Genomic DNA, 16,225 nt, shown 5'->3' on the forward strand with positions numbered 1-16,225 from the left:
CACGCATGATAAGATGATCAGGTTGCCTAGGACACGCATGATAAGATGATCAGGTTGCCTAGGACACGCATGATAAGTTGATCAGGTCGCCTAGGACACGCATGATAAGATGATCAAGTTGCCTAGGACACGCATGATAAGTTGATCAGGTTGCCTAGGACACGCATGATAAGATGATCAGGTTGCCTAGGACACGCATGATAAGTAGATCAGGTCGCCTAGGACACGCATGATAAGTTGATCAGGTTGCCTAGGACACGCATGATAAGTTCATCAGGTCGCCTAGGACACGCATGATAAGATGATCAAGTTGCCTAGGACACGCATGATAAGTTGATCAGGTCGCCTAGGACACGCATGATAAGTTGATCAGGTTGCCTAGGACACGCATGATAAGTTGATCAGGTTGCCTAGGACACGCATGATAAGATGATCAGGTTGCCTAGGACACGCATGATAAGTTGATCAGGTCGCCTAGGACACGCATGATAAGATGATCAAGTTGCCTAGGACACGCATGATAAGATGATCAGGTTCGCCTAGGACACGCATGATAAGTTGGATCATCATGATCAGGTCGCCTAGGACACGCATGATAAGTTGATCAGGTCGCCTAGGACACGCATGATGATCGCATGATAAGATGATCAGGTTGCCTACGCATGATAAGTTGATCAGGTTCGCCTAGGACACGCATGATAAGATGATCAGGTAGGACACGCATGATAAGTTGATCAAGGACACGCATGATAAGTTGATCAGGTCGCCTACATGATAAGATGATCAGATGCCAGATGATCAAGTTGCCTAGGACACAGATGATCAAGTTGCCTAGGACATGATGCATGATAAGTTGATCAGGTTGCCTGGGACACGCATGATACATCACAGGTTAATAGGAAGGAAGCCTGTCACGACAACGCTAATGAGCTTATAGTAGAATTATTTAATAGTGCAGTAATAACTTAAATTATGATTTGGTAATTTTACATTTAGCGTATCAATAAATGTACTTTTAAAAGGAGAGAAAGACTGGTAATCAGATGCAAACTAAATCAGTGGCACAGTGAGTGGATCGAGCAACAGTCCCGGCATCATCCGTAATGTACTTGAACAGTATTGCCAACTGGGGAAACCTAACCTCAAAGCGCGCCGTGCCGCTGCCGGTCTGTCCACTGCTTTCAGATTGTGTTAGGTCAGTGATTTATTATTATTCCGGCAAAAGAGAGTTGGCACAGTAACAGCTGATCGATGTGTGTGTGAGTGATCAGCTGATCAGAAGAGACAGTACTCACCAGAGTCGAGTCCCGGCATGGCGCGCACCTCTGCTCCGCCGCCGCGACGCGCGACCGACTGAGAGGCGGCGGCGTCCCAGCGCCCGCCCCGGCCACACCGTGTCAGTGTCAGTACACCGCGACGCGTCGCCCGGCCCGCTCACAGCCCTCGCCGCCGTGTTATACAGCCCGAACTTCGCGCCCAGCGTCTGTGTACGTGATGCGATGTAACTTGCTTGTAAACAACGTCAATTTTACATTCAAGCTGCACAACAAATTTATCATTTTTACCTGGATGCTGAAGAAAAACTGAAGGTAAATTACATTTTAAAATTATTAACGATTTTGCGTTATTAAGTGTAAAAAAAGTATTTTATTCATACTTATTCTTAGTTTCTTCAACAAAATAACAGGCATTATGTTTGCTGTACAGAAATATTAAATAGGTATATTTCAACTTCAGTCTTATACGAACATAAAAAAGGACTAATGTAATTTAAGACCGACGAAAATAATAATTAAAATCTGTAACCCATCTTAGAACTTACAACTATTACAAAAAGATAACTACTTAAGGAATTTAGATGACAGTACAATACGGATCACTAAACAATTAGCATAATAAATATACGTTCATCTAGCATTTTATGAACAAGTCCATTTTCATATAGAATTTTCTCGATATAAGCTAATCGCTATAAAACAAAACAATATAAAGTCGGAATACGTATGGACTGTATTTTATACAATATGCGAGCATTACTAGCCAATTTCTGGGTTATTTATTTTTTTAATTCGCTCCTTTTATTATTTAAAAATAAGATTAAGTTCAATTATTATGATGCTTAGTATGTGATATTTTCATACCTTAACACAAAGTACATTGTGATTTAATACTTGCGATCAAATTAATAAATAATTTAAGTGAATATGTGTAAAAAACATATGAAAGTTTGCTATAATACTTAAAATATTACTAAATACTAATTAGGCATATAATAAATATAAAATACATAATTAATTAAATGAAAATCAGTTTTTAATTTTGAACGAAACTCATTAAATACAACTATATAAAATACACAATCGTCCGTAAAGAATACGTAATCAATTCTGTAAAACTTTATGTAACATATGAATACCGTTTACTAAAATTACTAGACTGCTTTTAGATTTATATCTCCGTTAACAAAGTATCTGCACAATCCCCTACTACTGCCACTAGAACTCTTTTGATCCAATAATGATTGCTCTGTTAACTAATCGAGAAATCTTAAACGTAACATTTTACTTGGTGAACATTGATATTTTGTTACAAAAAATAATAGACGAACATAATGGACGAGATACTGAGTGATATTCAAACTATTCCGGAATAGAAGAACACTTCGCATGATTCGGAAGGCAAATATCTGGTTTTGAACTAGAAACGGTGACGCCTCGCTTCACATCGAATTACGTGTTTCCAATTAATTTTGGTAAAGCTCCAACTGTGTGTGGCGATAGAGCATTTAGAGACAGGGAATGTGTAGCGCGAGCACAACAAATATTTACTCTAGAATAGTCACAAGATCTGCGGTACTCTAGCAGTTGCCTGTGATAACAGCGGCGTCTCTGCGCCACAGGCATTCGATGAACGCGAACTGATCGTCAAGCACAATAATGTCGTACATATAATAGTCATGCTAATTCCATACAGTTCGTACAATTAAGAAACTATTTTTAACTGTGTGTTTGTCGAAGACACTAACTCAGACCTACATGCCTGTGCGCACGATATATTGATAACCATTCCAATTACAATTCATACACTATGGAATATTTTTTAATAAGAGTGCTAAGTATTTGTAGCATTTTCGCTCCTAAATATTATTCTTAACGAAATTTCTAGAAAAAGTACACAAATACTAATCTTGAATATTCCTACTAACCATAACACTCACACGAGCGAATATCCTTAGCAATAACAGTAGCACGTTGTGGCCAAATGTACCGCCAATATTGCTTTCAATAACAAATTCAACTTAATGTAAATACACTATATACATTTTTATCATTAACGGCGCTTGTATTATTAAAATTAGGCTGACTTACAGTATCATGTACATTTTCAGTATAATTAATATATTGACTACGTACGTGGATTAACATTCTTGCATACCCTCATAACGAGAAACAATTAAAAAAAATTAATTCACCAAGAACCTACGGTAAATATAGAAATTAGTATGTGGTGTTTTCTATATCATCTCTCAACCATCCACGATATAGCCAAATTTTAAATTTAAAACTGTATTAGTCATTAAGATAGTTACTGATAGATGCAATGGTGGTCATATTTTGCTATTTGAATTTTTTAGGTTTTATGAGTTTGAAATATTCTAAATTTGAATTTGTTTTAATTGGAGATATACTGAAAAGTGACAACTGTAACACATTTTTGAAAGAATACTATTTTTAAAAGATTGGATAAAAATCTAGATTTTCTAACATTTTTATAACGAGATAACAGAAAAATAGCTGTACAACTTTGATATTTTTGACAACTCTGTATACCAGAAGCGAAATAAATTGAAACGTTTGTTTTATTAATGATCAATGAATGGATACCTTTAATATGAGGTCAGGCTGGACTCACGTTTACAATTTAAAACGACCTCTACTCCCAAAAGTGGCATTTTTTATGTTACAAATTATTTTCCCAAATTCTTTGGGATCGAAATATGAGGGTTTTTGTTCAAAAGAGGAGGGTAGGTTTCTTGGTTCAACCGCTACACATTGTGGACGGGTGGTCTGCCTCACTCTGTATATGTAGGAACATCGAATTTTGTCCACTGAGCTAAGTATAATAGTTGGAAGTTTTCTAAATTAGGCTTTTGTTTATCACAAAACATTATATAAATACAACCAAAGGAGTAAATAACCAATAAAAAAAATACTCATGATTGGTCGTATTCTGTCAGAAGAACAAAACAATGGCAAGGATCACTAACCGAGTTGTCTCTCACGGTGGAAATGACCAAAGCGGAATTCATTCTTTTCCAAGGTCGCTCCAGATTAAACTGGTTTGCAAAAATCTCCATCCATGTATTGTGTAAATCCACACCCACAGTCTTAACGTCCACAGCCTATTGCATAATAAACGAAAATGCTAAGCGTTTCAACGCACGACTGACCACAGGTTAAAAATCTCCTTGTAAAAACACAGTCCCCGTGCTGTCAAGGTTTGCACATTTAGATTGAGAGCGGATTGAGTACGGTAAAGATAAACGCAGAAACGTATAGTCCTAAAATATATTTTCTATACATATAAAGTATAATCTTCTTCAGACCCTGTAGATAATTATAAGACTGCACAGTGAATTCAGGAACGTTGGTAATGTTACAGAGCAGACCTAATGAGACGTAAGGCGTTCAGCTTATCAAATAAGTCGTAGCAGTTCAGTTATTAGTCGCTAAAGCTCAGCCCGTAGGCTAGAAAAATTTCAGTTCTGCCTGTCCACACGGTATCTCGAAAACGAACTGCCCTATAGACTTGAAATGATGCATGAAACTTCGTTGCTATAAAAAGAACACTGAGTACGATGGTGGTGCATGTCCAACCATAGTGTTTGGCTGAGCATCATTGAAGCCTGTCACTCAGTAGGTTGACGCAATTTCTCATTTGTTTGCCGGGGATGCAATAAGTTCTTTCCAATTGATTGTCTGTCGCTCCATCTTAAAATGAAATGAAATATAGACTTTTTTGCATTGAACCCCAGCGAAATCTGTTAAGCGTAAAGTGGTGTGGCGTGATCCTTCCTACCCACCTTGTTAACCTACCTGTAATAACAAACGATATTAATTTTTTGTTAACCTACCTGTAATAACAAACGATATTAATTTTGTAAAGGATAGTGTCAATTGGGGATATGTGTAAGAAAATAGATTAAATAGCGATTATCTTCCGTCTTTGAGTCATTAGCACATTAATTAACTTAGCTATTTTAAAAATACTCCTTGAGAAATTTATGAAAGGAGCGTACATTTTATGCACGGCTGTCAATTCAAATAACAGATTGAAGATGGTTCATAGTTTTGGAGGTTAATTTAGATTATTTAGGTGTTTTATTTCCAGAATTCCAGAACTAGTGTTATAATAAAATTAATACCTAAGCTTTCTGGTTCACACCGAGTCGAGACTTTGCTACACATTTAAACTGTTTAAATATTTCGGTCTCAATCAGTCCACAGATGCGATCCGGGAATTGCAAAAACAGTAATGCATATCCGCCTGTACAACAACCATACAGGTTAGTTAACAGTATTTCGGGAATTTAATTGTACTAGCGCTATGTGAACAGGAAAACTTACTTTTTAGGTAACTAAAGTTGTTGGTATGATAGGTTTCTAATGGCTACAATGTTAATATTTAATTTTTTAACATTTTAAAACTTACTATTTTGAATTACTACATGACAATGACATATACTTAAGCATGTACGTGATTTCTAATCATTTACAGATTTCAAAACACGAGGCAATTTGTTTTTATACGAGGTAATAATGGCATAAACATTTCGTATAGGTGCCTTACATTTTAAATCACGTAACTAATTTATTACTCTATATTAAGCTGTCGCTGAAAAAATTCCCAATTTTCTTCATTATCTCTTAATATGCTTAATTGCTGTGCAGTACTTTGTTTTTTGAAATTTTGAAGAGTCGCAAAATTATAACTTAAAAATTTCTAAAAATATGTAGCAAAACAATTCTATTAAATTGATTACAAATTCTAGAACAGTACTCTTTTAATCCATTTTGCATAATAAGTAAACGAATTAGAACGGCCGTCATCTTCGAATAAAACCAATTGAAGTATATCGGAAATTAAAACATTGCAGTTGACAAAGGCAGCGACCGGGCTCGAACCCTCGTAAATTTTATGAGATCACTCAAGCGTGCGATTCCAGTGCGAGTAAACGCCGTAAACCGGGTTTATATGTGGACGTTTGGCTCGACAAAGGCTTCTTTCTTTCTGAGTTTTGCCCTCTCCGTACGATAGATTACTTACACAATACTATTCGATGTACTTTACTCCTACGTTTGGATTAAATTAACGTAGTTTAATGTTATTATAGTCAATAAACCGATAATTATAAATCGTCAGAATTACATTAATTTATTAATAATGTTACTTTAAGCATCATTGATTAGTTTATGATAATTTGGGTCGATTATCAGTCGATATATAAAAAATAAGTAATAACAAGTTAGATCTAAAACGGAATATAAGACAAAAGTATTTTACACAAAATGTTATATCCCTATGGGGATGTTTCTTTAAAACATAAATATTACCATATATTATATCATTATTATCATTTTTATGAATTAAATGTAACAGACTTAGTATTTCTTTTATTAATACTAGAGTTTAATCAGTATAAAATATATTTAATATTTTTTACAGTACAGTATATTCATATTTGTTTCCTTCGATCAACGCTAGACAGCGCACAATCACAACGTTTCAAGTGGCAACAGATTTAGCATTAGATGCTATATATTCTCATAGACTGATAGATAATCAAAGACTAAACTAGAAACACAAATACGATGACGAAAAAGACCAAATGAATGATCCAATAGTGGCGAATTAGGGGTTGTATTTGAGTCTGGAGGAAAACTCTTGATTAACTGCTTAGCTCTTCAAGTAATTAGTGGCCATTGAAAGGTGTTCACTACTTAATTACTGCGCCAGCGAGGATATTCGGAGAAACGTTTCCTCTATTGATCCGCTCAAAAGACGGAGCAGCGAGACAAACGTGTCAGCAGTAGTGGTGGGAATAACTGGATGAAAATAACTGGTTTAGTTCGGTTATTTTATTTTAAACCGATTAGTCGGTTATTTTTGCTGCATCCAGTTAAATTAGTCTATAGACTAATTTTTCTACCGACTAATTTTTCTATAAGTTAACTGATTGTGCAGACTTAGTCTGTACTTGAATTAGTCGGGTGATTCTGATCGGTTATTTTAAATTAGTCTTTAGATAAGTTTTTCTACCGACTAATTTTTCTATAAGTTAACTGGTTGTGAAGACTTAGTCTATATTTGAATTAATCGTTGATTCTGATCGGTTATTTTAAATTAGTCTTTAGATTAGTTTTTCTACCGACTAATTTTTCTATAAGTTAACTGGTTGTGAGACTTAGTCTATATTTTGAATTTAATCGTTGATTCTGATCGGTTATTTTAAATTAGTCTTTAGATTAGTGTTTCTACAGACTAATTTTTCTATAAGTTAACTGATTGTGCAGACTTAGTCTGTACTTGAATTAGTCGTTGATTCTGATCGGTTATTTTAAATTAGTCTTTAGATAAATTTTTCTACCGACTAATTTTTCTATAAGTTAACTGGTTGTGAACACGTCTTAGTCTATATATTTGAATTAATCGTTGATTCTGATCGGTTATTTTAAAATGAGTCTTTAGATAAGTTTTTCTACCGACTAATTTTTCTATAAGTTAACTGGTTGTGAACACTTAGTCTATATTTGAATTAATCGTTGATTCTGATCGGTTATTTTAAATTAGTCTTTAGATAAGTTTTTTCTACCGACTAATTTTTTCTATAAGTTAACTGGTTGTGAAGACTTAGTCTATATTTGAATTAATCGTTGATTCTGATCGGTTATTTTAAATTAGTCTTTATATTAGTTTTTTCTACCGAATGATTTTCTGTAAGTTAACTGGTTGTGCAGACAGTCTATACTTGGAATTGCTCGTTTATTATAATAAGTTATTTTTATTACTGAAATATCGTTCTTTAGCGATTAACTTTCGTGATTCGTAATTAAAATAAATTATAATTTTGCAATTTGAACGGTAATTATCTTGTAGTGTTATAAATGAATATGATAATATAACATTTTAAAATGTTATGACTATAACGTATGCACAGAAAAAAGTAATAATACAATTACAGAATTTCGTTTTCAATTACGGTTCTGCCAGTGAGGTTTGCTTGGGATTTTTTGATTGTATATTAAGGTCCGAACTCAGACCGGGTTTTCGTACAATTTCTCCGGAGCCAGTCCACACGTCTATATGAAGGGGGGACTGTGTCTGGTGGGGGGACACGACGGGGCCCGACCGAATATCTTTACCAGGGCTCGCCAAAGCTAAATACGGCCGTGAGTAAATTGGCCGCGCCGCGCCGCGTACCTGTCTCAACAGGAATGGTTCATTCCCCCACCACCCCATCCCTAAAATGTGGATTGAATTTAAAAGGTAATCGGTTATTCATTCGACTAAAATAACCGATTAACGACTAAAAAATAAAACTGACTGGTTAGTCGGTTATAAAATCCATTCGGTTATCCCATCACTAGTCAGCAGCTCGGTACTGAGCCCTCCAGTTTTTATGGACAGCCGAAACCAGTTCACATTCGGAGACAAGTCTGTCATTTCCGCTCCAGGAAGTGACATTTCGCAGACCTATTTACTATACTGGCCTTTGCTAAAACTTGTTACGGTAGGAAGTGTGACAAATTATACGCTTCAGTTGTACCAAATTATTATATGACAGCAAGTAACTATTGCATTACATAGCTTTGGTTAATAAACAATAAGTTCATCATGCCATATGGACAATGTTCATATGCCTGTTAATTAAAGAACAAAGATAAACAAAAATTAACAATAATTAAAACCTCACAAAACATAAAAAACATCAAACAGGATCTATCTTTTTGTTTTTCCTTAAATAGCAAACCTCAGGTTGTGTACTTATGCCTAACTCTATTACATTAAAAAACGTTAGTTTATTAATTATTTATTCTTTTAAACAAAAATACAACAAGGTAATTTGTAGGAAGCCGGGTGATAAACTATTTTAGTTTTTATGGAAAATTATTCTGATTTTAATAGTAATTACTTTAAGACAAATTTCATGTAAATCCGTCAAGCGGTTATATTGTTATACATATTTCTTTAAATACTATACAGACCTTTCAGGCGAGACTTGCTGAGGTGTGGATATACAAAAGTACATAATTTTGTATATTAGTTACTTCAGTGTAGAAAAAAAGCTGTATTGTTATTACGTCTCCTTGCTGTTAGAACACGTTTTATGCTTTACCTCCCCCGTTTATTCTTTCGTCTGCAGTTTATGAACAAACACAACATTAGATTGTGAAAGTGTGTTTTGTGTACGAAAAGTTTACATAACGTATGCATTGAGTTATCATAATGCGTTATTAATTTATTAATGTTAAAATATGAAGTGTTTGATGAACTGGAAATTGAACCTGAGGTAAACTGTGCATAAGTCCTACAAAACATGGACCTTTTATTAATAAAAATCAGTCCATGAAATATATATATATATATATATATATATATATATATATATAAAAACAATCTAGGCTAGAAGATGATTATGAAGTCTAAGAAGATACAGAATATCCATTTAGCGGAGCAGGAATACATTAGCCAAATTTAGTTCTCAATTACTGTATGTTTCACTGAAATTGTATTTTTTGAAAATTGATATTTTTGGTAGTAAGGTACGTGTTTATTACATTTGTACAGGTCATTAATCCTGCACAATTTAATAAAAAACTTAAAACATTATCGGAACGTTTTTACTGAGAATAATATTTGAAAATTTAATTTGTTTTTATAAAGATAATGCATACAATTCTTAATATGTTAGACATTCTTAAAATAGAAATTACAATGTTAAGATACAATCAACCAAACAAAAATATATTGTTTAGTGTTTTTGTTGTTGTAAAATTTCCTTACAGTTAGACAAATTAACATCGATTTAAATAGAGTTCCCGACAAAAAAAAAACATAAGTAGTAATTAAATTAGTATGAACAACATATGATCATTTATGATAGTGAACTTTGGATTAAATTGCAAAAATATTGTAATAAAACAGTTTATGTAAATCGAAATGAAGAAGCTCAGATTATGAAATGAGCCCGAACACCATACAATCGCTTTATATTTCACTGAGAACTGATGATTGATTTCCTTTGTCACGACACAATTCGGAGACAAAGTTTCTACTATTATTATTCCCATAATGGTCAATGAACTATTACGGTTGGCTCACATCAATACCTTACTGCGGAAAGGGGTTGAGCTGTGGGACGATACTAGCCGTCTACAAGGATATATCTAAATTCCACATTTAATACTAACTTATTATAAGCTGAACCAATAAATGAGTGTTTAATTAAAAAAACTGTTTACGTCTTTCGTTAAGATGAACAGTGTTTGGTCTCGACAGTGTTTGATCCAAAACGAAAATTTTTGTAATCTATTCAATTCACCACTACAGTTTGCTCACGGCAAACTAGTTTGAGTGTGTATGTTGTATTATCACACATATGTATTCACAGCTGTCTGTGTGGAGCTCCCGCTACAGTCTGGAGTATAACAAAATATTTACGTATAAATAATGCGTTTTTATAGAGGAGTTTATAAAAATATTTGATAGATAATTATTTGAGGATAAACGGCGTTTTCCTCAGTAGGGTCTTTTTCTGGCTGGTTTATACCCTCTTGTTGAACTTACAATTAGTACAGCGAAACCTGATGTGTCACTAACCGCACAAGTCGAGATATTGGCGTGGGTATATCGATAGGTCTAATCTACTGAGGGGGGATGGGCTCCGTAAGTGGGGCTAGACATAAGGGCGTGCTACACCCTGCCTGAGGCCGGTACAGAACTGGCTCCCCCTTCTTCCAAGGAGAAATGACCGAGGTCAATGCCCAAAATCCTTCCTCGTGGATCTTGACAGGGGACGGTCTCTACCCAAAACATTACACATACAGAATATCCTGTCCTTCTGGAAGCAGCGAAAAGATTTTTTAAGACTAAGAGAAATTTCTCACCTGCTTATCCTAAGAGAACAAAAAAGTGATCTAAATAGAATTTTTGAATTTTCATTTTTTTCTTTACGTTAATATCAAATAAGCATTTACTTGCGGTATAAATACAATATTTGAAATAAATCCAATATTTTAAAGACGCAAGAAAATAATATTATTTTTTACCAAGAGTAGGTAGAACGTTTTTAAAGACATTCTGAATTATTTCTAGTGCGGTCACGATCGTACTTCGCACCTGAAAGTGAGAAAAGAAACAGGTTTCACAAGTCCTGGTCTCACGTGGAGGGAGCATAGAACTGGTATACAATAGAAGGGTGACCCCCAGCACTACATCCCTAAGCGGCGAGAAAGTGACACAAACCGGTTAGCTACGAACACCAATTGTAACCTCAGCATTACATAATGATGTAAAGCGTAACTCACATAAATAAATATCGAGTTTTGTATGGAATACATTATTCATACACCGTGAGCAAATGTACGCAACGTTATTATTAAGGAAAATGCACGCAATAGTTAATGCAACAACATACTGATGAAATAATATAAAAAACACAAATTATTATGCTACAAATATATTTTTAGCAAATTTGACTCACCACCAAGAGCAGATTAGTTAAGTAGTTAAGTACTCACCTGAAAAAGAAAGTAAATTTTAGAAATATTTTATATCAACCCATCCAACGAATAAAATCATTTTAAATTGCAAGCAACAACTATCAAGTAAATTACAAGTTGTTAAATTACATTCAACTATGTGTTTGCTATAAAGCAGGTGATTATAAACTTGTACATGAAAATAAGATTTGTATTAGCTAACAAACAACATCAACATATGTAAACATAATCTAATACATAGATACATATCATAGTCTAATATATACCCTACTCAATCAACATGTGGTAAATTAGTATTATGATACTAGCAATAATTTGCTTTGGCGGTTAAGTTTGCAGTTCGATCAAAGGCAGTCTTGAAACATACAAAGCCAATATAATTTCAACAGCTGTTGGTAAGGACCGTAATATATTGGGCCGAGAAATGGAGTGGAGGGGGAGGAGCGGGGGATTCGAAGGAAGAATGTAGACATCTGGTAAATGTTATTGTTTCCTTGATGACGAAGACGACATATTTTTCCACAAACCAACATATTAACTATCCTACGGAGGTTTGAAATAAAGCTGTACGCACAGATTAAATATACACATTACGTAGTTCAGTTTAGGTTGCATAATGCGAGTTTTCATGCATTGGAATTCACAATATTAAATGGGCAATACGGACCTCTTAAATCGATACAACACACATTGGGATTGTAAATTTATTAAATGAAATACAATTTTAAACTCACGCTCGAGTGATATATTTAATCAACTTGAGATTTCCTTGGACAAATTCCTATTCTCACAAAAAAAACTCCCTTTGTCCCAAAAACCAAATATAACCAATAAAATTTTTTTAATCTATATAAATAAAAATTCTTTTGTGCATGAACTTTTTTATTTTCACGAATTAAGATCTATTAATTCATCATGATCATAAAAAACAACGTAATTCGATTTTTTAAAATCAAAGGCGCATTTATTTAAAGAGGTAACCTTCTAATTTTACAACCTTCTACTCTCTGAAAACGTGAAAAATGACCGTGTGTACAGTAGGACACTACAGTAGTTGAAAATTTGTTCCAAGAAGCAAAGAAGTTTCAAAATTATTTTACTCGCCTGTGCCTTTCCGATGCAACTATTTGGTAGCATTAAATTCTGAAAGGCACGAGTGCGTGAGGCACATATTGAACGAAAGCGTAAACATGAAAAACAATAGTAGAATTTCCAATAACGAAAATCAATCAAACGTAAAACTTTCGTGGAAACATCATCGCTAATTTGTTTGCTCTAATGTAGTTAAATTGCCCGATATTACCGAAAACGGCAAACCCGGTTAATTTAAAATACTTAATCGTGACCCGATCCAAATTTTGAACACAAAACAATTCCACAGCAACATAAAAGATACGCTACAACGGTGATTTTTCCCTCAACAACTGAGTGATGCCTCTATACAGTGTTGTTATTCCAAGCACGTTCTGCAGCAAAATATATAGAGAGCGTTTCCGGAGCCGTTTGGACGGGAAGTAATCAGTTCTCGATACAATAAGTGCAATCGCATATTGTGCAGAATGTATTTCAGTATAATTGACAGCTTAATAGAATACTACAGACTTTCTTCATCACTTGGATAATCCATTGTATCACTCACCCTTCAAATACTGTTGATCTGGGCGGAGAACTTTATAAAAAGAGTACGGGGGACAATAATGATGAACAGCGCTCCGGCTCGAGCAGGATTTAAGGGTGTTTTTGTACCTGTTATGCGACCTCTGGCCGCTAGATCGCAGGAGTGTCGCCGCTGCAACCTGCTGCCTCAACTGTTTCAAGTACTCCTTACAAGAACTACTCTGTTCAACCGGCCTGGTTTCCAATCGCATCACAAACTCCCAATCTGTTTGGCCTTCTGTGGTCTGTCTCACACTGGACTACACGCCAATTAGGTTCTGTTTTCCGCACGAACATTGACATAAGATTGGTCCATAGGCTAACGTAAATGAAAATGTTTCTTAACGTTCTACGCGCTAATATATAACACATACGTAAAGACAACCTGACCCTACGGCCGATGGGGCTAGCCTTTACAGCGGCCCTATCGTTGCTGATGACTATTTAACTGAATATATGAGATTTACTGAAGAATGAGTTATAATAGTTTCTTGTATGAATTATAAATAAATAGTTCTGAAATTGAAAATAGTGTTGGATTTGTTATTTGCACAAAACAAATTGCAAAATAATTGGATTCTAAAAATAGGAATGTATAATAAGAGCTTTTCTTGGCTTGAATGCTTCGCTGCATATCAACATCAGAACAAAAGCGGTAGCAAAAAACATCAGTAATCATAGATTAAATTTTAACTTAATATTTTCCTTGTTTAGACTTTACCGTAATCGACTTAGTTGTTAAGCACCAGACGTCAGAAACTGGATATTAATTGTATTTTCATATTGCAAGTAAATCTTGATCTTGAAATTCCATGATTATCACTCATTCCACGAAAAGCTTTTTCATACATCTAATAGATTTTTAATTTTCAGGTACTGCCAAGAATCAATGATATGATTTATTATCGCGGATTATTATTAAAACGTTATAATATATTGTAAAGAATCAAAATGCATTAATATTACAGAGATTTACAGCAGAATTAATTAGTATACTATATTTCATACACACATAAATCTTCTGATAAGAGATTTAGTATATGTTTACAGAACCGTATTGATTTCTCTGAAACTCATGACGTCGACACAACTCTTCACAGCAGATGATGTATCTGTTTGCGATACTTACTAACTCATTGTCGACTAAACGTAATTCTGTATTAGTTCAACTCGATCATTTATGGATAATTCTGTGGAAATAACAGCACCCTTTCCAGTTATATTCTCCTGTGAGTTATAAGTTTATAATTCACAAGGATGTTGTTATTTCCATAGGACTACCCGTAGATAAAAGGTCACATAAATGATCGAACTTGCAGTTGACTAATACAGAATTACGCTTCCAATCTGATGAGAAGACCGTTTAGTTAGTAAACAATCGCAAACAAATCATCTTCTGTAAAGAGTTAAGTCGACGTAATGAGTTTCAGAGAAACCAACAAGGTCTGGAAATCTGTACTAAAGCTCTGTTGACATAATTACATTATGAGTATTTACAACATTTTATAACCTTTTAATAATGATCCGCGGGGATCAATCATATCATTGATTCTTTGGCGGGATCTGCTTCTTGCCAATGGTGCATTGTGGCGGGTATAGAAAATATCTCAAGATAACCAAGTCAAGCAAGCTATCCTGTCCTTGCAAGCAGCTCGCCGGCCCCGTTTAATGGCGGTGGTTCGAAAGCCACTTTTAAGACGTTGGTCCTCAGGTTGTTTCAGAGTTGGAATAATAACCCTAAGTTTGTACTATTTTTAAATTATTTATGTGTACTACTGGTGTAATTCTGTTGGAAGAATAAGTAAATAAGACATCCCATATCTTTTTTTAACATATCCGAAATTGCAAATGAAACGGTACACTATAACATAAGAAAATGATCTCACAAGTATAACACAAACAAGTTTGGCAAATAAAGCCTCATTTTATTGGAAAATATAGGAAGGGAAGAAATAGGCTCGGGAACGAGTAATGTAAAGTTATTATGGGCCTTGTTGTTTCTATATAAGAGTAATATTCTCAGCACGTTCTACAATACACCACGTCGTAACAATGATTTCCACGTCATATTCTTAACCATAGAAGTTAATATTAATGTTGGGTTTGTAAAAAAATATTACAGTTAAGATTCAATAACGAATACTTTCCTGACTATGCTTTGTAATTATATAAGCTTACGAATTGAAATAATAATTAATAACTGATTTCTTTTGAAGTGAAAAACACACCATGTTGATTTTGGCGATTACATCTATAGAAGGAAGCTTTCAAGATCAAAATATGTACCTTAAAAAGTGAAACAAAGTCTAAAGATGTTGAAGTTTGCAAAATAAGTTCTATACGTGTGAAGTCAGTTTTTTAATATGATTTTGCTTCGCATTACGATAAGAAGTCTTCAACACAGAATTAATTAAAATAAGAAGTTAAGAACATTATTTTTGAAAATAAACAATCTATCACTTAAATATCTTAGTGTCATACCGTACTGTAACTTGAATACAATATTCTGGTACAACCCAGTAGCAGAGGGATGCTCGCTTCAAAATCGACACCAAGATGATTGAGAAAAGTCCTTGAGGAGAAAAGTAAACAAGTCTATTGTTAGAGAGAGAAAATATGGTGCAGTACAGTTAGAATACTGTTGTACTGCAATATTTAAGTCCTATTATGACTAAAAGGACAACAACTCAAAGCAAAATACGTATTTAGCACCCACATATACCGATCGCCGCCGCATAGTACACAGTCCACACATGAGTAATGGGTTTCATACAATTGTAAAATAT

General features: G+C 34.4%; 2 protein-coding genes across 6 annotated transcripts in view; one reads left to right on the forward strand and one right to left on the reverse strand.

Annotated features, from left to right (window-relative positions):
* The window catches only part of LOC124359151 (protein furry), a 693,398-nt gene that overhangs the window by 133,163 nt on the left and 544,010 nt on the right, over nucleotides 1-16,225 (reverse strand). The gene's annotated exons all lie outside the window — the stretch shown is intronic.
* Nucleotides 1,314-16,225, forward strand: part of LOC124359168 (FMRFamide receptor-like) — a 419,981-nt gene continuing 405,069 nt past the window's right edge. For both annotated transcript variants that reach the window (XM_046811696.1, XM_046811706.1), the window contains exon 1: nucleotides 1,314-1,589. The gene's annotated coding sequence lies outside the window, so the exon portion shown is untranslated. The remainder of the gene's footprint in view (nucleotides 1,590-16,225) is intronic.

This window comes from Homalodisca vitripennis, chromosome 1 (assembly GCF_021130785.1).
Source record: "Homalodisca vitripennis isolate AUS2020 chromosome 1, UT_GWSS_2.1, whole genome shotgun sequence".
In the NCBI taxonomy this organism is placed as follows: Eukaryota; Metazoa; Arthropoda; class Insecta; order Hemiptera; family Cicadellidae; genus Homalodisca; species Homalodisca vitripennis.